The 25,168-nt window shown below is 39.2% G+C and overlaps 4 long non-coding RNA genes across 12 annotated transcripts in view; 3 read left to right on the top strand and 1 right to left on the bottom strand.

The window, feature by feature from the left end:
- Positions 1-9,166, top strand: part of LOC110990435 (uncharacterized) — a 55,864-nt gene extending 46,698 nt beyond the window's left edge. The window contains exons 5-7 of the long non-coding RNA XR_015424827.1: positions 8,085-8,181; positions 8,761-8,904; positions 9,032-9,166. This is a non-coding gene — a long non-coding RNA (uncharacterized LOC110990435). The remainder of the gene's footprint in view (positions 1-8,084; positions 8,182-8,760; positions 8,905-9,031) is intronic.
- Positions 9,167-9,739: 573 nt separating this feature from the next.
- On the top strand, positions 9,740-14,489 carry LOC147799611 (uncharacterized). The gene is made up of 4 exons (XR_015424929.1): positions 9,740-9,844; positions 10,320-10,419; positions 10,838-10,957; positions 11,524-14,489. It is a non-coding gene; the product is annotated as an uncharacterized LOC147799611 (long non-coding RNA).
- Positions 14,490-15,184: 695 nt separating this feature from the next.
- Positions 15,185-17,497, top strand: LOC110978448 (uncharacterized). Its single transcript, XR_015424877.1, has 2 exons — positions 15,185-15,624; positions 16,803-17,497. It is a non-coding gene; the product is annotated as an uncharacterized LOC110978448 (long non-coding RNA).
- A 6,036-nt stretch (positions 17,498-23,533) lies between these two features.
- The window catches only part of LOC110990708 (uncharacterized), an 83,190-nt gene continuing 81,555 nt past the window's right edge, over positions 23,534-25,168 (bottom strand). For 7 of the 9 annotated variants that reach the window (XR_015424891.1, XR_015424890.1, XR_015424893.1 and 4 more), the window contains 4 exons: positions 24,559-24,670; positions 24,261-24,328; positions 23,905-23,969; positions 23,536-23,731 (listed from right to left, as the gene is read on the bottom strand). This is a non-coding gene — a long non-coding RNA (uncharacterized LOC110990708). Of the gene's footprint in view, positions 23,732-23,904; positions 23,970-24,260; positions 24,329-24,558; positions 24,671-25,168 lie in introns of all 9 variants that reach the window. The other 2 variants (XR_015424898.1, XR_015424892.1) reach the window with 2 other exon arrangements.

Raw genomic sequence — 25,168 nt, 5'->3', positions numbered from 1 at the left:
TGGTATTTTGTAAATCTTTCTTCAGCATTTGATACAATTGATCTTGATACTCTTTTCAGCAAACTTCATTAATATGGTGGAAGAGGTACAGCCCTGGAGGTGTTTCAAGATAACCTAAAAATAGAATTGAGCAGACTCAAAGGTCACAAATTAATCACCTGTGGTGTACATGTACCTTATGGCTCAAACTTAGGGTATTTTAACAACATTTGTAGCTCAACTCCATGACTCAATTTGTGACGTTCATGTTATTGCAGATGATAAAACATACCCTGCAGTGGCATAACCTTAAATGAAGCTGCTGACTTGAAGAGTGAGCAAGCAAAGTATTTTGATTTGTTTGTGTGCTACAATAATCCTTACATTTTAAGAAGACACATTTAATGGTTTTTACTAACCGAGCATTAAATAAAAACATAAAAATTTGTTTTAGCAATAGTTATTTTGAAATGGTTGATTACTATAAATTTTTGGATGTTATTGATGACAAGTTTATCCCCAAAATTTATTGCCTGAATGTTCATACTCTTATTTTACGCATCCTTGGTGTTCTGGGAAAACTGACATATTTTGTTCCAGCCCATATTCTGATTTCTATTTACAATACGTTACCCTTGCCTCAGTATGGTATATTTGCTTCTGAAAATGCTCTTAGAGCCTTTCTTGAGAAATTATTTGATTCAAAAGAAATCTCTAACATTGATAAATGGTTCTTGCTTTAAGGATCACTCTGGCCCTTTATTGTTAAATTCAATTTTATCTGCATATTACCCCCAGAAAACGAAATAGTCAGTTAAGCAAGTTGTGTTTTTGGACAGCGGTGCTACTTTATTGGCTAGCACAGTTGATCAGGACACTGGTCTAATATTGAATAACAGGTCAAGCGATGCAATTCTTAAACCTGTAAATAAAGTAAAAGTGGCATGCTTGCCAATAATACTGACCAAGGCATTGCAGCCTTAGCGCATGTGCTAAAGTCAGGGTGCTTGCCCTTGACACTTGACACGCTTGTCACAAGTGAACAGGGGTAAAATGTCACTTTACGATTTGCCCCGTCACTACGCATGTGAGATGGCATGCTTACGGACATAATTAGATTTCCACCCTTGCGATGCATTTTACTAAATACAATGGTGTAACCTTAATTGAGAGAATGACATTAATTGGTTTGTTGTATGGGCCCACAGCTGTACTTATGGTAGGATTAGCCTATCCACACTTTACTTACGGCTAGCCTATCCACCGCTATACTTATGGTAGGGTTAGCCTATCCACAGCTGTACTTATGGTAGGATTAGCCTATCCACGCTTTACTTACGGCTAGCCTATCCACCGCTGTACTTATGGTAGGGTTAGCCTATCCACCGCTGTACTTATGGTAGGATTAGCCTATCCACGCTTTACTTACGGCTAGCCTATCCACCGCCGTACTTATGGTAGGATTAGCCTCTCCACGTACCGCTTTACTTACGGCTAGCCTATTCACCGCTATACTTATGGTAAGGTTAGCCTATCCACCGCTGTACTTATGGTAGGGTTAGCCTTTACACCTCTGTACTTGTGGTAGGAATAGTTGTCTGGCCACCGCTGAACTTGCGGTAGGCAAAACTCTAACAGTAAAGAGAAAATTGTTGTAAATTCCAACAAAGGTTAACTCAAACAATAAACGATCAGCCAGCTTAACTTAAAAGTTGCGAGTTGTTCTCCCATGCCATTTTCGCCACATGCGCAAAGTGCACCTTAAATGGGAAGACGATGAGTAGCCCTGGACCCTTCCCCTTGGAAGAACACACTGAATCACCGGTCACCCAATGACTGCAAATGATGAAAGCAATCACAGGAAAAATGTGGGTGCGAGGAGTGCGATTCCAAACCCACTACCAAACGAGTGGCATCGTTAGTTGGTTGAACATCTTTTCCGTTCGGCACATGACAGGAAAAAAGTGCAAAGCATGTGCGAGGGAGAGTGTCCCACACACTACTATTGTGTGTAGCATTTGGAGGACGCATTCCTATCCCACACGAAAAGTCGCACTTGCACCGGGAATGCGAAGGAATCTGTTTGAAGCAAAACATTTCCACCTAGGCCTAAGTGTACTGTGATCAGTCGACAAGATGGTGCCCGTGTCTCCATAGATGATAAAAAAGTGGGGGGATTGCTGTAAAGCCTTTCTAATGAGGCATTAAATTGATACCGAATGGGGTGGTCACTTGAATGATGACAGATACATGTAGTTATACAACGCGGCTGCGGTACAATCCTGAGTTCACACTAAGCAAATATTTCTAAGTACTAATCTAACCAATTCTACAAACCGAATTTAAATTTGGCTTTCCGTTTCAGGCTGTGATACTACCTTGCCTGGAACCGGTCATTTCTGGCCGCAAGTCGGAACATTCGTATTTAGTGTATAGTCCGCGATGCTAAACATGCGGATATAATTGAGCCTCCATTGTCCTAAACAATTAACCTGTTGAAAGATATTTGATCGTTTTTTGATGTGTTAGTGGGCTTCTTGCACATTAATTAGATGTACATAATAAGTTATGAATAAACAAGTATTGTAATTTAAGATTTCCCTTACGTCTGTAAATCCAAGGCTTTAATCTCTGGAATAGTTGGGTGACATGTCAAAGAAGGAAACCACTATCAACCAACCAATCCTTGGCACACACGCCAACCATTCACCAAGTGAACCGGGTGTATGGGGTGCTACCAAGAACCTTTGCAGCATACCTATAACAATTGGGGCACCTTGCCTTCATCCTGGCCACATTTGGCACATATACAGCAGGCCCAACGTACTAATTAAACAAGTATTGGAAATGGTGGGCGGGGAAAAAATGCAACGCCTTCATGATGTTAGACGGCGAATGCAGTTACAGAACTTGGTTTCTTTGACAGAGTGTACACGTCAGCTAGGAATAGGCCTACATTCCAACCAGGTCAACCTACCTCACTTGTTATTAACGAATGCTCGGTCTGTATTGTAGAAACTGGACGAAATCGAAATTATCCTGCACTCTAATCAAATTGACATTGCAGTGATAACTGACTCGTGGATCTCTACTCATACGGTTTTGGAACAATACACAATAGACGGTACTGTGCCTTTGGTGCAAGCAGACAGTCTGCAGAACAGAACAAGAGGTGGGGTACTTGTCTGTGTTAGTGACAAGTTTACAGCATCACCCATTGAACATGTTACGGTCCCACCAGAAATTGAAGGAGAGTGGTTGTTAGTGCATCACCCCAAGTTACAGAGAAGCATTCCTGCAATTGCTATCTTTGCACTTTAAATTGCTCCAGATTCAACACATATTAATTTATTGTATCAGGACATCAATGCTACCATAGATCAATTGCTTATTTGTAGGCCACATATTGGCCTAGTCATCTTGGGGGACTTTAATCTGTTTGGTGTCAATCCAATCTGTTATGGAAACAATATGAAACAAGTTGTAACTGATCCAACCAGAGAAAATAAATGCTGTTTTGGATTTAATTATCACTGACTTTGACAATCAGTACGCAAACCTGTTGACTTTGCAACCAGTAGCTCAAAGTGACCATAATTGTGTGATGTGGGAACCAGATATTATTTCCTTGAAGCCTAATGACTATTGCACGTCTATTATTCACCCGATGAAAGACTCAATATACAATTTACCTGCCTATTGGCCTAGTACATGTATGTCAGACCCTTCTGAAATATATCCTTGGGAGATTTATAAAGAACTTAGGAAGATTTCAGCGAATAAAACTGGCGGTCCAGACAACCTGCCTACGAAGATCTTTAAAGAATTTGGTTACAAATTTAGTATTCCAGTTTCTAATATCTTAAATTCGTCATTTAAGCAGGGTGTTGTTCCATTCCAATGGAAGCAGGCTAATGTTGTTCCGATACCGAAAGTTCAACCACCAACCTTGCCGAAATTCAGACCAATCTCTCTCACTCCTCTGCTTGCAAAGGTCGCTGAAAGCTTCGTAAGCAAATGGGTTATTCACTCAATTAATTTAGACAATTTGGCAATCAAAAAGGTATGTCCAGCACTCGCTGTATTATCAATATATATCATCATTTAATCTCTGGTGCAAATAGAGCAGGTAACATTGGCACATTAGTATTAACTGACTTCAGCAAAGCATTTGATACAATAGACTACATGTACATGCTAGCCATAAACTTATTGAGCTTGGGGTTTCCCCATCGGTTGTCAAATGGACTGCTGAGTTTCTTACAGAACGTCAACAGAGGGTCAGATATAAACAATCCTTTTCAGACTGGCAGGCCTTGTCTGGGGGTGTTCCCCAAGGTACTAAACTTGTCCGGTGATTTTTTTTTGATTTGCATAAATAGTGCTCTTGATTCCAGTCATAATAGATGTTGGAAATATGTTGATGACTTGACCTTGGGGGAAAATTGTTTGTTCAATGAGAATAGTAATATACAACATGAGCTTGATATCTTGAGTGAGTGGTTGAAGAGTAATGGGTTTTCCTTGAATTCTGCTAAATGTCAAACATTACAGCTCATTTATAGAAGGTGAAGTGATAAGTGGGAGAAAAACTCAGAATGAATACCATAGAAAACCCAAGGTGTCAGGAAATGAAAACTCAATCCACATGCTGACCTAGGTGGGATTCGCACCCGGGTCGCAGAGGTGGAAGGCGAGGAAAGAGCTACCGCACTAACCTGACTCCCCAAATTATTGGCACGCTAGCAAGCCATTTACCGCATGCAAGACAATATGGGTTCCAGGATGGACCTTGCCAAGGCTGACATGAGAGAAAAAGTTCCCACTAACAATAATTGTTGCAACAGAGGAAACTTGTGAAACCAATTTGTTATCCATGGGAACCACTGTTCCTATAACTGAAAGAGTTCTTAAATTCAGGACTACCGTTCATAACTATAAGAAGCCATTAGAATTGACAATTTTCGGCTATCCAGCAAAAATTTACGGCGCACCTGAGATTATTTGAAAATAGATGAGTGAAGCACTTCCAATTTGTATAAAACTAAGATCATAATAAACCCAAAGGGAAAATGGACCTTAAATCTCTCTACAAGTAACTTTTTGAACAAGTGAGTTTGAAGTTATGACGATATTATTGTGCATACAGGTGAGCTTTGGCTAAGAACATCTCGTTCCTCGTTGCGTGCACGCCAAAGCCTGTTTCATTAACCTCACACATTCACGTGAAACGTTCTTCCTTGAGTGATGGCATGACAGACAGCATTGAGTGAAATCAACAAGTTTCCTTTTTTTGTGTTTGTATTTTTTTTTTATATCAGGTTTTTTCCATATTGCTTGAGGATGACTGACTAATCCCATGGCACCATAGATTTGCTACTGTCGCGTAAACTCAGACGCGGAATTCTGGTATGACAAGGGTTTAATTCGGACATCACCTCCGAGAGCCTATTGCGAGCTGCACACAAACCTTAAAGTGCTCATAAAAATGCTGTGATGCTCCGTTGAATTCATCCAAAAAAAAGAAGAGAATCCAAATAATGTGATATAAAGGCTGCAGATGCCCAAAACCCGCTGTCATGAAACTCCAAACATGCTATTGATACCCAACAGTGCAAATGAAATAAGATAGCCAGGCTAGGCGCGGTGAAACTAATGTGGCAAATGAAAACCAAGATGCTCTTTGTTTGGAGAAGTGTGAGGAGGCAGTCCAGAAGTAGATGTTTAGGCCTAAGGCCTCATCCATAGCATGAATGATACTATGAGACGTGGCAATCTGACGGCTGTAACGCATGCAATAAGTATTTAGCAATCCTCATTATTGATACATTCATTCAAAGAACCACTTTTGATTAAAGGGTATGATTATGACAAATGTTGGATAAAGCCAAACAGCCGGGTTGGTACTTTGGACAAGCCTCGCTGGAGAGAACTGAATAATTGGAACTGGCGGATAGATAAACAGTCAAGCCCATTTGCCGAATTTGTATTTGTTTTGGTTTTTGCTAAGAACTACCTGGTACCTACGTGTATACGGTACAGACTAAGAAAAAGAAGTCGCGTACCTCTAAAACAAAGCGATGAACTATGCACAAGTCAAGCACTTGTAGGCTGATCATGAAAATGGAAAATACAGCCCATGCAAGTAGTTGGCACGGGAACCATGACAACCGGTGTACTTATTGTAAGATTTTGTCATTCTACAAGATTAGCTGACAGCAGGAGGCATGCAATGTGCACAGCAAATACATGTAGTTCAGTTACACGTGGTTGCACATGATTTGAAGCATTTTTATATTTGCCCCTTCCCCTGAGCATGCGACAGACATAGCACATTGTTATTTTTCACTTGGGCATACTTTATTTGATTATTATAATTCTCGTTATAATTAATTTACTTTGTTCTTCACGCGTTTTCAGAGAGTAATGCCTTTTATCGTTTATGCGATCAAAGAATTATCTTTATAAATAGTATTTGTGTGCTCTAATGTATAATTTTGAAAAAACTGTCTGCCTCCGAATGTAAAAGCTGCTATCGTAAGGAATAATGATTTCAATAATCTTGACACTAGGTCAGCTCTTCCACTTTCAAGGAAATTTCCTTATTTGTAGGAAATTTTTGCTTTCGAAGGAAATTTGAAGGAAATGAAAAAATCTAAGGAAATTTTGAGAAAATGCCCCAAATCTAAAGTAATTCTAAGGAAATTATTAAATTCTGAGCAAATTCTACAAATATTCTCAAAATTAGCAGCAAAATCTACATTTCAAACTCTACAGTAATATTCTGTCAGATTCAGGATGACTGGAAACAAGACTAGTAGAATAAAATTTTATGCGCGTGCGCACAAGTTATATCACCACACATGATGCACACAGCCTGATTTTTTTGTTCAAGACCGTGAGTTTGAGCATTGTACTGACCTCTGCTTATCATCTAGCAAACAAACACAGTAGTTTTGGTAGTATATTAGGCTTTTTGGTGGTTAACTAAAAAATAAGGAAATCGGGAGGAAAATAAGGACATTTGGCTTTGGGGATACGGAAATTTTCATTTTGACTGTGGAAGCACTGGACTAGGTCATCAAACAAGTTTCATCTCAACCAAGTTACAAGTTTGCCATATCATCTACTGCTACAATCCTGGACAAATCTCGTCAGGCCTCCAGACCCCCTGTTCAATGTTGGGTCTGTGCGCACGGTCTGCACTCCAGCTGGACAACGTTGACCGGGGGGGGGAGTTGGGGAGGGGGCTGGAGAGCATATGGCTATTACCAAGTGTCCCATCAAGTCTGTCCAGGATTGTAGATACCAGGGACCCCTATCATACCATAGAACTAAAGTTGATCATTCTGTCCATTGGAGTCAAGTATAACTTGCAAAAGGAATAATAAAACTTACTGGTTTACATGTATGTAGTTGAACTTACTGGTAATTACGTGGATGTAACTGTCAAGCTAAGTTGTCGACAACACTTTTAAAAATTACTGTAATTTATTGATTTTGACAGATTACAAATTCATTCATTTTGTATTTTAACCTCTTCTCAGTATAAATATTCCTATTCACTTAATCATGATTTGGATAAAACAAACTTCCTCTTTTTGCTGTGGGTAGACCCAGTACAAGCTTTGACTTCTTGTATGATCTTCCCATTAACTCTTAAAAATGCTACCATTGCAGTTTTTTCTCACCATGTGCATGTATGCAACTACATGTACTTATAGTATGGCAACCAATGAACTTACACCTGAGCCTAGTCAAGGATTTGTGGGCTGGGTTGGTGACAGTCGGTTGTGGGGGGTTTGGTAGGGATGGGTTGATGAGAGTTGGGGTTTATTAGGTTGAATGTACACATATTTTGAAAATGCCAACACTTTCAGCATCTTGAAAGATCTCAGACCGAATGAATATTTATTGGAGGTTTACAACAGAAATATGAGGGATCATATGTGTATACATATAGTCTAAGCCAGTTCCACACTCCCGTTGTTTCAGGCATGAACTAGATTATCTTTTCAGACTGATTCTTCATACATTTTATTTAATGTGAGCTTGAGTCCTTGAGTCTCTTCAAATACACATTGTCTTGTGTTCCTTTACCACAGCGTGTTTATGAGTAGCACAACCCTGATAGAATGCTGGAACATGCCTCATGGATAAGAACCTGAGTTTCTCCTGCATCTGCCCTAACGGCTGCATCAGGTAAAGATGTCAATGGCTACGTCTTCTACTTGAATGTCCTGAAGTCTTGGATAATGGCATTACAGATTGTCCTGTAAATGATTGGATGTGCAAGTACACAGACTGTCTTGAGTCTCTCCATGTGAGAGGACATGTAAAAATATGATCTGGCTATCTGTACATGTAGACACATCTGATGGGTTAAGCCACAGCGCTTGCCCGTCTCATCGACTCTGGCTGTTGTTTTATCTGCGCCTGCGCAAAAAGTCTTAGAAGTGTGTGGAGGTACATTGTATGTTGAACTTGAATTTAGCCACTGTTGTTGGCCTCTTTTGGTAGCAAATATTGCTTCTTGGTTTTGTGTCAGAATGTTGAAGAACACAAGGTTGCAGGAAGAAGTACTGTATCATGCAGTTCAGTGTTGGTACAGTACATGTATAATGAACACTGCTATAACTGTCGGTTATACTGAACATATACTCCTTGGCACCTGAATTTTCTGTGTACATTTACTGAACATGGAAACTTTGCTTTACATAAAAGAAACATGTCGAGGACGAATAATAATAACTTGAAAGTTAAGGACATTTTTACTTTCAGAGTAACTACTGTCAGCACGGTCTGCATCGTTTATGGGCACATGTGTAATGCGTGAATGGATGGCTGTGTAGACCAGCCATCGAGTACGTGGAGGCAGTACCGGCAACGCTGATGTGGAAACTCTTGCTGGATATTACTACAAAGGTAAAGTTTTTTACCTTGTAAAAAAATCAAAGTGGAAAGTATGTACATGTATGCCAGTAGATTAATTTTTGCCACTTAACTTACAGAAATCTTCATTACATGGTTCTTGTTTGCTTTCAATTGATAGTTCTCAACACATCTATTAAAGCTTCATGTTAGAAAAGGATACTAGCATGACCATCTGGCATTTTTGAGAAATGACTGAAGGAAAACTTGCCAACCTTTTTTCATTTTGGGGATTTGACTTCAACTGAAAACTACCCTAAAGGTGAGATATGAAAGATGATCATACCTTGAAGAGAATCCACTTATTTCAGTGTTACTTCCTTTTAACTTGAGTTTTTGCATTGGAAATGTTTGTTCCAAATCCTAATTCAGAAAAGATTGCGAGGCAGGTTGCCCCCATTTGCGTGGGCCGGGCGGGGAATGGATTTGTGGGCAACTGGTAATCGCCTCAGGGAATTTTGCATGAATGCTGTTATATTGTTATATTGTGTTCATTCTTGTGACGTTGATCTGTATTATTCTAAGAACTCTTAAGTCAACAACGACTTCAGCTGTACATATAAATTTATATCGAAAGTACACGTAGGCCGCTAAATCTTATCTTTTTCAAAAGTCAAAATTTGTTTTTTGACTATGAACTTTGCAACAGCTTCTCACAAAATTTACAACAACAAAAAAACTTGAACACGGTTGAAAGTTTAGTTGTCACGGGCTGTAAAAAGTAGTTGGAAGATTATTCAGGTTCATTGCACCTGTGCTTTTATTTGGTCCGTGAGATGCAATCCATGACAAGAAGCTTATTGGACTTTGTTTGTTTGGACAGAAACTCACCCACAACTGTACCTTTCACAGTGTGCCTTGGACTTCATGGACAAGTGATTGCACTGTCTCTTCCAGGGCAGCTCCTTGAAAGAACTGATCATCAGTTTCATGGGTATGGTAAGGATAAAGCTTCAAGTCCGAGCGAATCATATCAAATTTAATGCTTGGGTTTGTGAGAGGTTTTGGGAACAAGGTGATTTGCTTTTACTTTATGGAGCCTACATTGCAGATTGGTTAATTCCACTTTTCACTCATAATCAAGCACCCAACAATACATCCGAAAAATCACACGTATTACCCGTGATTTATACAGTAGTAAAGAGCCTGCATTTGGCACACTCAGAGAGGCTTTTTTGAATATTTAATCCAGTAACAATCAAAGCACAGTGTCCACATAATTATGCACGTCACAGAACACCAAAGACAAGTCCTTGGACTCAGCAGTGGTGCTCCATATTGTGCTGACTTTCTGCAGGGGAAGTGGTTGGATGTCAAAAGATTATTAGAATACTGAAATTTTTATTATTATTGGAAACTAATCCTTTTTCCCGAATACTACATTTTTTTGTTCACTTTTTTGATTTTAGGAGATTAGGCTGGTTCTGGATGCACGCGTAGTTGTCAAGGATGTTGTCAAGACTCCACCTCTGACTGTTACTCCTGGTATGAAGATCTGTTGTTCTTATTGTGAGTTTCATTGTTTATTTATTGAAAAAATTTTAGACTGTACTTTAGAATTTTCAGTCAGTCTATTTTTAAGTTAGCCTTTTCAAAGTACCTTGCATTGTAAATTTACAAAATATCAATGTGACTGAATGTAAACTCCTGTTGAAACTATTTCAGTACCAAAGAAAATATTTAGTATTCAGAGAATTTGAATTTTTTGCTCACCCTAAAAACGTTTCCATTTCCCAAAGTTTGTGAGATAATGTAAGCCTCTCATGTTCTTTTTGGCTCAGTTCCATGTATCAAGTTTACTTGCTGACAACTAATGATCATGGACTTTTTTAAAGGGCCAAGGAATTTTCTGACATTGAAAACTAGTTCAGCTGTAAGTTGAACAGAGTAGTGTCATTGATACATATGCTTTACCTTTTTCCTTTAGGTTGAACCGAATACGTGTCATCCTTGATCTGAAGTGGTTTGGGCAAACACAGCACAGATATTGAACTAACTTGAGCAGAGAAAAAGTGGTGATGCTTGTTACGGTGGACACGATCAGAAGGTTGGACAAAAACCCTCCACAGATTCTCTATCTTGATTGGCCAAGAACCAGTCACATGGCTTTCACTTTATTGCTATCTAGCATTTCCCGTCCAAAAGAACTCTACCTGTTTCAACTGAGGTACTATACCCACAGTTACCAAAGAACTGTACTCATTGCCAGTGGCATTGTGTGCAAATGCATACCGAGGTGCACACTGCTTATTAAGTGTATTGCAAAGACCTTGCACAACAAGAGTTTGGTTCAACTATTTTGTGAAGAGGTAGTTTGGAAAAGTGTTGGTAGATTTTCAACTGATTGTTTTTTCAAATAGATACCGTTTTTATTTGTGTATTGATCAAATAAATCAGTTATCAATTACATCAAAGAGAATCTGTGGGAGAAGTGTTAGAAACTAGTCTCTCTTGGTGATCCATTGAATTTTGTAGTTTTCCTCGGCTTTGCTTCAGTGGCTATGGCTTTCATTCTTGCCATTGACACACTACATTAAATAGCCACGGCAGTGGCCTTGTTTAATTACCTTCCTAGCAGCTGACATTTGCTTCTTTTCACTTGTGTTTTTCTAGGTTGATACAACAGTAATCTTTGGGAATTGTCAGGTTTCCAGAAGCCTGCCCTGGGAATGCAACCCAGCAGCCTAATCAGTGTGACGGTGCTTCCGATGTGGAGGGTGCTGATATGGGGTGCTCGCCGTCGCTTGAGTCTTGCAATTTTGTTCACATTCTACCTTCCTTCATCTCTTTTAAAAAACGATGAGAGGTCCTTTCTCACAAGCACTGAAAACACGGGTCCTATGTGGTGAAATAGCTTCAAACTGCTTGGATGTTATGTCTCTTGAAAGTGCACCCTTGTCTCCAAATTGCACAGGTCCAGCATGTTTTCTGCACAGATTGAAACCTCCTTCCTAACTCCATCATCAGTGCATAACCCACGCAAGTGTCACCGGGTAAAGCATGCCATTATCCTGAGGATATTGTGTATTGACATCTATCTTGCTCTTGCCTTTGTGCAGAATAGGATACAATATGCTGCCCATCAGTCATAGCCTTGCTGCCATCTTGTTCTGTACACACATTAGCATTGTGTTTCCATTTTTCTGGGGGGGGGGTTGAAACCTGACTTATGAAGTTGGAGCCTTCCTTTCCCTTATAACAATTATCGTCTGGACCCATGAATGGAAACAAAATGATGAATTATTGTGTGCAGTGAAATTTCTGACTTTCTTTCCCTTTGGAAAAAATTTTCTTGAGCCAAATTCAGAAAAAAAGGAACAACACATTCACAGCAATTCCCGGGATCAAACTGGATACCTCACACTTAAAAATCTGATGTCTAACGGATGAATTGTTCTACTCCATTCACATGAGAAATTGTTTATGTTATAAAGTACCAGTTTGGAGCTGTATAAATCTTTGACGGCAACAAAGTTACCTCTAAGCGGCAGGGAAGATGTGCTGCCAGTATGGCTACTTGTGAGTCAGAGTCAAGGAATCTCTCACCAAATTGAGATCAACCTCTAGCAGTCGAATGTTTCATCATCATTGGTTTCTTGCACAAATGTTCATGCATAAAAAAGCAAGAGTATGGGTTGGAAAATTGCTGAAAATATTGCAGTATCAGTGATAGTGGTGAAAATGTGGCAAAACCAGGAACGTTTACCAACATGCTGCATATTGTAGCTATAAAAGCCTTTGATGAAATTGCAGGCATCCCTTGCATCAAACACCATGCACCAACCTTTGCAGGTGTGTGTTTCCTGTGCTTGTGCCGTAGAGCCCTTTAAGGCTTCCACATTTTCCCAATGCTTATTTGTGCACGATATTTGAGTGTGGCATATTCACAAAGGAAATAAGAAGCTGGTTCTTTGTCATAAACTTTTCTTAATTAGAAATTTGTGCGTTGGTCAGTTTTATTTATGATGTCTAAAATTATATCTTTAAGGTGTATCAAAAATGAAAAAATAGCAATACAAAATGGATTGGTAATTGATTGGTAATGGATTGGTACGCTGAACTTCTGAAGCTGAACATTTCAAGTACGGTTGCATAGGAAAGCTTAGTTTATGAGCTCTCAATTGATCTCTATAATCACAGATAAATAAAATTTATTAGCCTGTCATCACAAAACGTAAACACCTGTTTCCAGTGTGGGGGGTTAAGTGTGTCACCATTAAAAGCACATAAAATCTGCCCTTATGCGCGCTTAAGCGCAAGCAACTTGCACAACTGGGCCATGATGTCTTGAGACGTCTGTGCTGGTCACAGGACAGTGCCGCAGGTCATTGTCTTATCGCAGTCCGAAGAAGGCAGAGTGATTTTCCCTCAATGATGCCGTGGAATGGCCTCCTTGGTCATCTGGTCTCATACCCAGTGATTATTTCCCTTTATTTATGTATACAAACATCATGATGTTGTTGTGTTGTTATTCCGTATTCTAAATAAAAATCAAGGTCATGTGCAACAACCCAGCAGTGGTGTGACAAGCAGTCCAAGAAATGCACCACTGCTGTGAAATTTATTGTAAATAGGGAACATAGAGGTGTTGAAGGTGTTGCTGAATGAAGAGGTGAATCATTATCCTTTTTTTCTGAATAAGTAGTCAATTCCCAAGAAAGCTTGTTTATTTTATTCACAAATCCAGTGCCAGAACGTGTAGAAAGCTCAGAGAACCATCAGCCCTATTAGAGAAAAGGATGGTTTTACGTATTAATCTGTAAAACAACATTGCTTAATCATCCATAATGGCAGATACATGTATGCAAGTCAGGCATCAACCGGAAACTTCTAAACTAGCGGTATTCTTTCAGATGCAACCATACAGTGTTTGGCATCATACTTTTGATGTACTAATGCGTTGTAGTACTGAATTTCATTTACTTTTACATACAATCTCTCTAATAATCTTTTAAACTAACTGGTGACGGGTCTCTCCTTATCCTTTGTTTAGCTTTTATTTTAAGCAGCATACAGTTTAATTAGAAGTACATGTAACTAACTAAAGGTTGTGAAACCTTTATTTTGATTACACAGTATTATTTTGCTCCAAAAATGGTGAAGGGGTTTATTTACCAGCACCAAGTGCACATTCTGTTAACATTTAGCTTCATGTATATTTTGTGTACATCTTCGGAATGTATGCACAAGGAGCTGGAAACGTAAACCTTGGGTTTGGGCAGATTTGGGGCACACCTTTTTTGAAAGGGGGACAGTTACATTTTTTTGTGGGGGAGGGGTGGGCCCATAAAATTTTAATCTTTTGTCACGCAATGTTTAATGGCCTTTCTAGAATATACTATTAGAAGGAAGGAAAATTAAACGGCCCCCAATGTTTTTCTCTCGATCAATAAAATGCCTCTTTTGCCTCCGCCCTCACCTTTGGTAGGTCAATAATAAGGCTAAAATTTTATTTTTTTTTATTTTACTTGTCTTATTTATGTCTTGTTCTTTTTTATTTCATTGACCTGCCCTTGACCCACACCATCAACATATTTCGGGAAGAATATGTCAATAAAAGGTATTGTAACTGTAGTCTCTGTCAGGTGTGTGTGCTGTTTGTTGATTTTTAATTTGATTTATTTGAATTTGCCTATTTCCTTTTTGTTTTGTCTTATTTTTTTAATTGTTATTCGCTCGTGTGTACAAAATAATCAGTTCTTTTACTTTTCCAAAACGTTCACGCAGTTTTTTGCTTTTTCTCTTGGCGTGTCTCAATCAGGATCTTGAAGAACTTAGTTTCGTAATATTAGCAAAGAGAGAGGTTTAACGTGTTCACTTTTTCGGTAGGATAATTCCACTGTAGGCAAAATGCCCTGTATATTTATTTAGATCACATATAAACGTTTATCTGAGACTGCTGGCTTCGCCAAGTGCTTCTTTTATTGGATGCATTTAAAAAAATACCAAGGAGTTCGAGAAAGATCGTTTAAGAGTTTAATTTGACTAAAAGTTGGTACAGTGAGTCATCTGATTGCACATCAACATAATTCAAATTCCCTAGACTTAAGATACTGCGCTCTCCCTCGTGATTCGAGGCAAGCTTTTGCGTAGCGACCTCCGTCTCTGAAATGTAGAGTCCTTAAATTTGTGCCCTTCTTGTCCATTGAAAACAGTGTATTGGTGCAAGGGGTCTCTTATGTAACTAACAAAAGCTCGCCCCGAATCAAGAGTGTCTTTAGTGTCTTTAGTGGGGAGAATTCAAATTGAATTAAAAGAACTAACAAAAGGCTTGTTTGATTTAAAGCCCCCACTTCGGCAATAAAAGAAAGCGCATACTTCACGCCGTTCAGTCTTTGATACGTTCTCTCAACGTTCCCCTAGACGAACTTAAAAATGAATGAAAAGCATTTGTTACGCACGATTTTCTTTGACGCTGTTCCAATTATTTGTTGCGTCCCATCGCCGCATTTGGTCCAGTTGTGATTTGCAAAGGCATCATGCGATATACGAGTAGAATGTGTTTTGTAGGGCAGGCATTTATGCAAATTTTGAAATTCCTTTGCCTGCACGTGGTAACCGGACATGCGCATTTCTAGATCGACGTTTGCCTCGCCCCCGAAGCTTGCAACATTTCGGCATTTGCTGCTCTGACCTTGCGTCACGAAACATCTCCCGCGAGGGCATCCAAAACGTGCCACTTTCTACAGTTTCAACGAGAGAGGTGTCATGACTGTAAGTATCAAATGTGAAAACGCATTTTCAACGTAGGCCCGGTCCGTTTACTTTCTTGTTTACTCCATTTGTCGAAGTTAAAGCAAAAATGCGACCGGGCGTTATCAAGTCGCAATTAATTTGTGGAACACGAACACGAGTAGTGCTGTAACTTTACTCGCTCAGCGCCTTAACACAAAATGAATTTGACTGTGGTCAATTCCCGTAACTGACGTAACCGAGCTTATTTTACGTATGCAAGCTGAGGCCCTATTGGCCGTTTTCTGGGACCTGAAGTGCATTGTATCGGATACTTAACAGAGTTCCCTCTTACCAGCATGGGAAAATAAGTCAGAATTCTGAACAGACAAACAATATACTTCGTTTTGGAATTTAGTATCGAATGTAGTTGGCAAAAAGGCTCTTGAAAAACGTGTCGAGGTTAAAATATGACTGGAAAATAAGATTTCGTCATGCAATGTTAGGTTACGCCCCGGATCTCCGGTTAACGAAACAGTGAAAATCTGATTGGAAGAAAAATCCCTAAAAAGAAACGGCATTTTTCGCACTTTTTGCTGTGAGACAAATTTATTGTTGCCTTTGAATGACTAGAATTCCGAACAGATTCATTCGTTTTTGCAATCCAAGATCCGTTCTGTGAAACACCTTGTTAAATTCTTTTCTTCCGAAGAGTTCCACAGGCGGACGCCATTAATTATTCAGGGCAGTGACTCATAAACTGTAAGAAAGCAAACACGCGTCAGGAACAGTTAAATGGACTAGGGAAAATCTAAGTCTTTACTTAGAAAACACTCAGAATTTTTCAGACGAGAAACCATCTTGTTAGGCTAATTAACCCATTTATTGATGAAGAGTAAAACCAATTTTGATCTTGAGCATTTCCCACGTGGCATAAACTGAAAAAGGTAGAAGACTGATCCACTGAGATAAAACTCGCGCTTCGATGCAATTAGATTTACAGAAGGGAACAAATTTGCCTGCATTTCCACTAATAAAGTCATACGGTGTATTAAACACTTTGCTGTTTCACTAGCATCATTGACAATAATTTGTTGCTTCTTGTGTGAATTGCTTTTTATTTTCTTGAGATGCTATTTGGGCATTTTCAAGACATCATTTTGTATGAAGTAAAGAATTCTCATTGTCTTTTCTGTGTGTCTTGTTTGCTTTTGCTATAGAAACAGTCACCACGTCTCCATGTTCCAGGCCACCACTGCAACAAGAGTGTAGACTGCAATCTCCTCCAGTGAAAAGGCTACTAGTACAGACTAATAGAGTAGTAGAGACTCATTGATCGTTGTAAGGTAAAGCATAATCGTTAAAGTAGTGTCTTATCCCATATTTTGGAAATGTAGAAAACAAAATGGCCGAAATTGTTCCTAACCACATGTTTTAAAGTTGGAAAAATAATTGCTGCTAATGTGATTTTAACCCCAATAAATGAGTATAACTGACTATAGAACTTCACAATTACTCTGGTATTTATTCATAATTCAGTATTTTCAAATAAAACAAAACAGGTAGAAATATGTTGATCCCTCTGCCCTAATTAAACTTGAAATTAAACCATAATGAACAGATTCTAATTGAATGGCATTACTTGGAGGACATGCAACATGCTATTAAAATTGTTCCTAAAAATGGCTAAAATTGTTCTAACCCTTGCGTCTTGAAAGAGTAAAATTAAAAGCATAATTGTTGCTAAAATTGTTCTAACCCAAATGTTAAAAAAAGTGAATTGTCTGAAACCTTGCATTTTAAAATTGCCATTAAAATTGTTCTAACCTCTCATGCTTTGAAAGAGTAAAATTGCAAGAATAACTGATTCTAAAATTGTTCTAACCCCCATGTTAAAAATGTGAATAATTTTTTTTTTAAAAAAGTAAAACTGCAAGAATAATTGCTTCTAAAATTGTTCTAACCCCCATGTTGTTAAAAATGTGAATAACTATGTTTTAAAAAAGTAAAAATGCAAGACTTGCTTCTAAAATTGTTCTAACCCCCATGTTAAAAATGTGAATAACTATGTTTTAAAAAAGTAAAATTACAAGTATATTTGCTAAAATTGTTCTAACCCCAGTGTTTATTTTAAAAAGTGAATTGTTTGCAACTTCGCATTTAAAAATTGACATTAAATTTGTTCTCTAACCCCCCATGTTCTAAAAAAAGTGACTTGTTTGCAACTTTTCATTTAAAATTGTTCTAACCTCTCGCTTTAAAAGGTAGTAGATAAAATGGCGGAAATTGTTCGTAACCCCATGTTTTAAGAGTAAAACTGCAAGAATAATTGCTTCTAAAATTGTTCTAACCCCCATGTTGTTAAAAATGTGAATAACTTTGTTTTAAAGTAAAATTACAAGTATATTTGCTAAAATTGTTCTAACCCCAATGTTTGATTAAAAGAGTGAATTGTTTGCAACTTCGCATTTAAAAATTGACATTAAATTTGTTCTAAACCCCATGTTCTAAAAAAGTGACCTGTTTGCAACTTTTCTAACCTCTCGATTTAAAAAGTAGTAGATAAAATGGCGGAAATTGTTCCTAACCCCATGTTTTAAGAGTAAAACTTCATGAATAATTGCTTCTAAAATTGTTCTAACCCCCATATTGTTAAAAAATTGAATAACTATGTTTTAAAAAAGTAAAATTACAAGTATATTTGCTAAAATTGTTCTAACCCCAATGTTTGATTAAAAAAGTGAATTGTTTGCAACTTCGCATTTAAAAATTGACATTAAATTTGTTCTAAACCCCATGTTGTAAAAAAATGACCTGTTTGCAAGTTTTCTAACCTCTCGATTTAAAAAGTAGTAGATAAAATGGCGGAAATTGTTCCTGACCCCATGTTTTAAGAGTAAAACTGCATGAATAATTGCTTCTAAAATTGTTCTAACCCCCATGTTAAAAATGTGAATAACTATGTTTTAAAAAAGTAAAATTACAAGTATATTTGCTAAAATTGTTCTAACCCCAGTGTTTATTTTAAAAAGTGAATTGTTTGCAACTTCGCATTTAAAAATTGACATTAAATTTGTTCTCTAACCCCCCATGTTCTAAAAAAAGTGACTTGTTTGCAACTTTTCATTTAAAATTGTTCTAACCTCTCGCTTTAAAAGGTAGTAGATAAAATGGCGGAAATTGTTCGTAACCCCATGTTTTAAGAGTAAAACTGCAAGAATAATTGCTTCTAAAATTGTTCTAACCCCCATGTTGTTAAAAATGTGAATAACTTTGTTTTAAAGTAAAATTACAAGTATATTTGCTAAAATTGTTCTAACCCCAATGTTTGATTAAAAGAGTGAATTGTTTGCAACTTCGCATTTAAAAATTGACATTAAATTTGTTCTAAACCCCATGTTCTAAAAAAGTGACCTGTTTGCAACTTTTCTAACCTCTCGATTTAAAAAGTAGTAGATAAAATGGCGGAAATTGTTCCTAACCCCATGTTTTAAGAGTAAAACTTCATGAATAATTGCTTCTAAAATTGTTCTAACCCCCATATTGTTAAAAATGTGAATAACTATGTTTTAAAAAAGTAAAATTACAAGTATATTTGCTAAAATTGTTCTAACCCCAATGTTTGATTAAAAAAGTGAATTGTTTGCAACTTCGCATTTAAAAATTGACATTAAATTTGTTCTAAACCCCATGTTGTAAAAAAATGACGTGTTTGCAAGTTTTCTAACCTCTCGATTTAAAAAGTAGTACATAAAATGGCGGAAATTGTTCCTGACCCCATGTTTTAAGAGTAAAACTGCATGAATAATTGCTTCTAAAATTGTTCTAAACCCAATGTTTGGTTAAAAAAGTGAATTGTTTGCAACTTCGCATTTAAAAATTGACATTAAATTTGTTCTAAACCCCATGTTGTAAAAAAATGACCTGTTTGCAAGATTTCTAACCTCTCGATTTAAAAAGTAGTACATAAAATGGCGGAAATTGTTCCTAACCCCATGTTTTAAGAGTAAAACTGCATGAATAATTGCTTCTAAAATTGTTCTAAACCCAATGTTTGGTTAAAAAAGTGAATTGTTTGCAACTTCGCATTTAAAAATTGACATTAAATTTGTTCTAAACCCCATGTTGTAAAAAAATGACCTGTTTGCAAGTTTTCTAACCTCTCGATTTAAAAAGTAGTAGATAAAATGGCGGAAATTGTTCCTAACCCCATGTTTTAAGAGTAAAACTGCATGAATAATTGCTTCTAAAATTGTTCTAAACCCAATGTTTGGTTAAAAAAGTGAATTGTTTGCAACTTCGCATTTAAAAATTGACATTAAATTTGTTCTAACCCCCATGTTCTAAAAAAGTGACCTGTTTGCAACTTTTCTAACCTCATTTTAAAAGGTAGTAGATAAAATGGCGGAGATTGTTCCTAACCCCATGTTTTAAGAGTGCAAGAATAATTGCTTCTAAAATTTTTTTAAACCCCCGTGTAAAAAGAATAGTTGGCAACCTTGCATTAAAAACTCCCATGTTATAAAAACTTTATTTTAAGTTGATGATAATTGGAAGAGGAATAATAAACGAGCAGATTTGATAATTTAATTTCTGTGGCATTTATTAACAAATTAATAGAAGCTAAATAATACATATTACAATTTGTTACAAGTCTAGAAACTTTATTTAAGTTGATAAAGGCAAGAGGAATAATAAATGAGAAGATCTGATTATTCTGTGTGGCATTTATTAACAAATTAATAGAAGCTAAACAATACATATTACAATTGTAGAAACTTTATTTAAGTTGACAATTGCAAGAGGAATAATAAATGAGCAGATGTGATTATTTTGTGTGGCATTTATTCACAACTTGGAAATAAAAGGTAGGTTACCAAAAAGGACAAAGGACAAAGGACAAAGGACAAAGGACAAAGGACAAAGGACAAAGGACAAAGGACAAAGGACAAAGGACAAAGGACAAAGGACAAAGGACAAAGGACAAAGGACAAAGGACAAAGGACAAAGGACAAAGGACAAAGGACAAAGGACAGAGGACAGAGGACAGAGGACAGAGGACAGAGGACAGAGGACAGAGGACAGAGGACAGAGGACAGAGGACAGAGGACAGAGGACAGAGGACAGAGGACAGAGGACAGAGGACAGAGGACAGAGGACAGAGGACAGAGGACAGAGGACAGAGGACAGAGGACAAAGGACAAAGGACAAAGGACAAAGGACAAAGGACAAAGGACAAAGGACAAAGGACAAAGGACAAAGGACAAAGGACAAAGGACAAAGGACAAAGGACAAAGGACAAAGGACAAAGGACAAAGGACAAAGGACAAAGGACAAAGGACAAAGGACAAAGGACAAAGGACAAAGGACAAAGGACAAAGGACAAAGGACAAAGGACAAAGGACAAAGGACAAAGGACAAAGGACAAAGGACAAAGGACAAAGGACAAAGGACAAAGGACAAAGGACAAAGGACAAAGGACAAAGGACAAAGGACAAAGGACAAAGGACAAAGGACAAAGGACAAAGGACAAAGGACAAAGGACAAAGGACAAAGGACAAAGGACAAAGGACAAAGGACAAAGGACAAAGGACAAAGGACAAAGGACAAAGGACAAAGGACAAAGGACAAAGGACAAAGGACAAAGGACAAAGGACAAAGGACAAAGGACAAAGGACAAAGGACAAAGGACAAAGGACAAAGGACAAAGGACAAAGGACAAAGGACAAAGGACAAAGGACAAAGGACAAAGGACAAAGGACAAAGGACAAAGGACAAAGGACAAAGGACAAAGGACAAAGGACAAAGGACAAAGGACAAAGGACAAAGGACAAAGGACAAAGGACAAAGGACAAAGGACAAAGGACAAAGGACAAAGGACAAATTTTTAGCGGACGGGGAGGCGGGAGGGAGTTTAAGGACAAATTTTTAGCGGACGGGGAGGCGGGAGGGAGTTTAAGGACAAATTTTTAGCGGACGGGGAGGCGGGAGGGAGTTTAAGGACAAATTTTTAGCGGACGGGGAGGCGGGAGGGAGTTTAAGGACAAATTTTTAGCGGACGGGGAGGCGGGAGGGAGTTTAAGGACAAATTTTTAGCGGACGGGGAGGCGGGAGGGAGTTTAAGGACAAATTTTTAGCGGACGGGGAGGCGGGAGGGAGTTTAAGGACAAATTTTTAGCGGACGGGGAGGCGGGAGGGAGTTTAAGGACAAATTTTTAGCGGACGGGGAGGCGGGAGGGAGTTTAAGGACAAATTTTTAGCGGACGGGGAGGCGGGAGGGAGTTTAAGGACAAATTTTTAGCGGACGGGGAGGCGGGAGGGAGTTTAAGGACAAATTTTTAGCGGACGGGGAGGCGGGAGGGAGTTTAAGGACAAATTTTTAGCGGACGGGGAGGCGGGAGGGAGTTTAAGGACAAATTTTTAAGCGGACGGGGAGGCGGGGAGGGAGTTTAAGGACAAATTTTTAGCGGACGGGGAGGCGGGAGGGAGTTTAAGGACAAATTTTTAGCGGACGGGGAGGCGGGAGGGAGTTTAAGGACAAATTTTTAGCGGACGGGGGAGGCGGGAGGGAGTTTAAGGACAAATTTTTAGCGGACGGGGAGGCGGGAGGGAGTTTAAGGACAAATTTTTAGCGGACGGGGAGGCGGGAGGGAGGTTAAGGACAAATTTTTAGCGGGCGGGGGAGGCGGGAGGGAGTTTAAGGACAAATTTTTAGCGGACGGGGAGGCGGGAGGGAGTTTAAGGACAAATTTTTAGCGGACGGGGAGGCGGGAGGGAGTTTAAGGACAAATTTTTAGCGGACGGGGAGGCGGGAGGGAGTTTAAGGGACAAATTTTTAGCGGGACGGGGAGGCGGGAGGGAGTTTAAGGACAAATTTTTAGCGGACGGGGAGGCGGGAGGGAGTTTAAGGACAAATTTTTAGCGGACGGGGAGGCGGGAGGGAGTTTAAGGACAAATTTTTAGCGGACGGGGAGGCGGGAGGGAGTTTAAGGACAAATTTTTAGCGGACGGGGAGGCGGGAGGGAGTTTAAGGACAAATTTTTAGCGGACGGGGAGGCGGGAGGGAGTTTAAGGACAAATTTTTAGCGGACGGGGAGGCGGGGAGGGAGTTTAAGGACAAATTTTTAGCGGACGGGGAGGCGGGAGGGAGTTTAAGGACAAATTTTTAGCGGACGGGGAGGCGGGAGGGAGTTTAAGGACAAATTTTTAGCGGACGGGGAGGCGGGAGGGAGTTTAAGGACAAATTTTTTAGCGGAGGGGGAGGGGGGAGGGAGTTTAAGGACAAATTTTTAGCGGACGGGGAGGCGGGAGGGAGTTTAAGGACAAATTTTTAGCGGACGGGGAGGCGGGGAGGGAGTTTAAGGACAAATTTTTAGCGGACGGGGAGGCGGGAGGGAGGTTTAAGGACAAATTTTTAGCGGACGGGGAGGCGGGAGGGAGGTTTAAGGACAAATTTTTAGCGGACGGGGAGGCGGGAGGGAGTTTTAAGGACAAATTTTTAGCGGACGGGGAGGCGGGAGGGAGGTTTAAGGACAAATTTTTAGCGGACGGGGAGGCGGGAGGGAGGTTTAAGGACAAAATTTTAGCGGACGGGGAGGCGGGAGGGAGGTTTAAGGACAAATTTTTAGCGGACGGGGAGGGCGGGAGGGAGGTTTAAGGACAAATTTTTAGCGGACGGGGAGGCGGGAGGGAGGGTTAAGGACAAATTTTTAGCGGACGGGGAGGCGGGAGGGAGGTTTAAGGACAAATTTTTAGGGGGCGGGGAGGCGGGAGGGAGGTTAAGGACAAACTTTTAGCGGACGGGGAGGCGGGAGGGAGGTTTAAGGACAAATTTTTTAGCGGACGGGGAGGCGGGAGGGAGGTTTAAGGACAAATTTTTAGCGGACGGGGAGGCGGGAGGGAGGTTTAAGGACAAATTTTTAGCGGACGGGGAGGCGGGAGGGAGGTTTAAGGACAAATTTTTAGCGGACGGGGAGGCGGGAGGGAGTTTAAGGACAAATTTTTAGCGGACGGGGAGGCGGGAGGGAGTTTAAGGACAAATTTTTACACAAGCGAGGTCTTCATTCTCTTTATACTGCTTTACTGATGTTCATTCTTCCAAGTTGAAAGAAACTTCACTCATCTTCAGGCATCAGATGATCTTCCCAACCTGTAGTCAACAGAAAAAAATACATATTAAATCAAAATAAATTTGCAGAGTTGACAAACATTCTAGATTCCAAAGTATTTGACAGACATTTTTTTAACGTTTATAAATTATGAAGAACATCTAACGTGCTTTTATTTCCCATTTCATTAAAGAAAACGGGTTAAAAAACTTACCGGTACTATAATCTGTTCCTTCCTTTACACTGTCTACCTCCCCATTGATGAGTGAATCCAGAAAGCTGGGATAAACAATGTATAAAGGCATTATGCAAACTGCAAAGATTTTGTTCCATTTGCCACGCTCTGTTTATGATATTTTCCACCTGGGTTTTTACAAATAGTGAATGTTAAAATGCATGTATGAAGGGTTAGCCCTGTTGAAAATATCTACTATGGTATGAATGGACCACATCATTCCAAAGTGCTGGGAAACAGTGCATTCTAAACCAGCAGTTTTAAAGATAAATTCATGAAACTATATCTTCTTGTGCATTATGGTATATCAGCCAAAAACACATTCCAAGCCTAACCTTCAGGACAGTCATCTCGCTTCCGTCTGTCTCTCCTCCTGTCGATGTCCATCTAGGTGTCTTCCACGCTGTAATTAAAAAAGCTGACGACGTTACACAACCTACCACAGCCGTTAAAAAATGCAACGTAAAACAAACACTGACAAAATGAATTAAATCTGAAATAACTAGGCTACAGCTTCGGAGGATTGATGTCCATGTTTTTAACGTTTGAAGTGCTCATCCTGGAATTATGGCAGGCAATTTGTCCCAAAAATATCACGGATAACAGATATAAAACATCATATCCACAACGTACCTCAATCAACATCAGCTTGTCTGCCTCTGCCGACTTTGGCACGTCTGCCGACTTCAGCACATCTACCTCTGCTGACATCAGCATCTCTCTGTGCATTTGTGACTATCTCTGCCTGCAACAAAGGTAACATAAGGGGGACATGGGATGTCTGCATAATCAACAGTTCTTTACAAATTACTTTAAGTATTAAAGTCCACTGCAAGGTGTCCGTGCAAAAAGATACATAATTTGTTGGGTTCACCACAAAGTGACATACCATCCATAGACTTTGTACACACGATAAGTCAGTTTGTGGTGCAGCAACTATACGGAATATGTCACTTCCTGCTGAGACCGACGTATAGAGGAGGGAATGTGGTACACAATGTGGATTCCTTTCATACAACTTGTTTTTTTACCTTTTGTGGGAAAAGAGTATTTTGGAGAAATATGATGCAAAGAAAGGGAAAGTAAAAAAATGTCCAATAAACTAAATCTGACGGCCATGTGAAATTCGTGTCTTTAAGCTTGTATACCAATTGGCAAGGTCAATTATAAATGATTCATCTGCTGGAAATATTCAATAAAACTGAAAATAAAGTAATATTTTGGGACAGTCCTTTTTTCGTCG

This window comes from Acanthaster planci, linkage group LG03 (genome assembly GCF_054643075.1).
Source record: "Acanthaster planci isolate LZ-2023a linkage group LG03, COTS_SCS, whole genome shotgun sequence".
Lineage (NCBI taxonomy): Eukaryota > Metazoa > Echinodermata > Asteroidea > Valvatida > Acanthasteridae > Acanthaster > Acanthaster planci.
The sequence above is the reverse complement of the archived record's forward strand: the minus strand, read 5'-3'. Positions and strand labels throughout refer to the sequence as shown.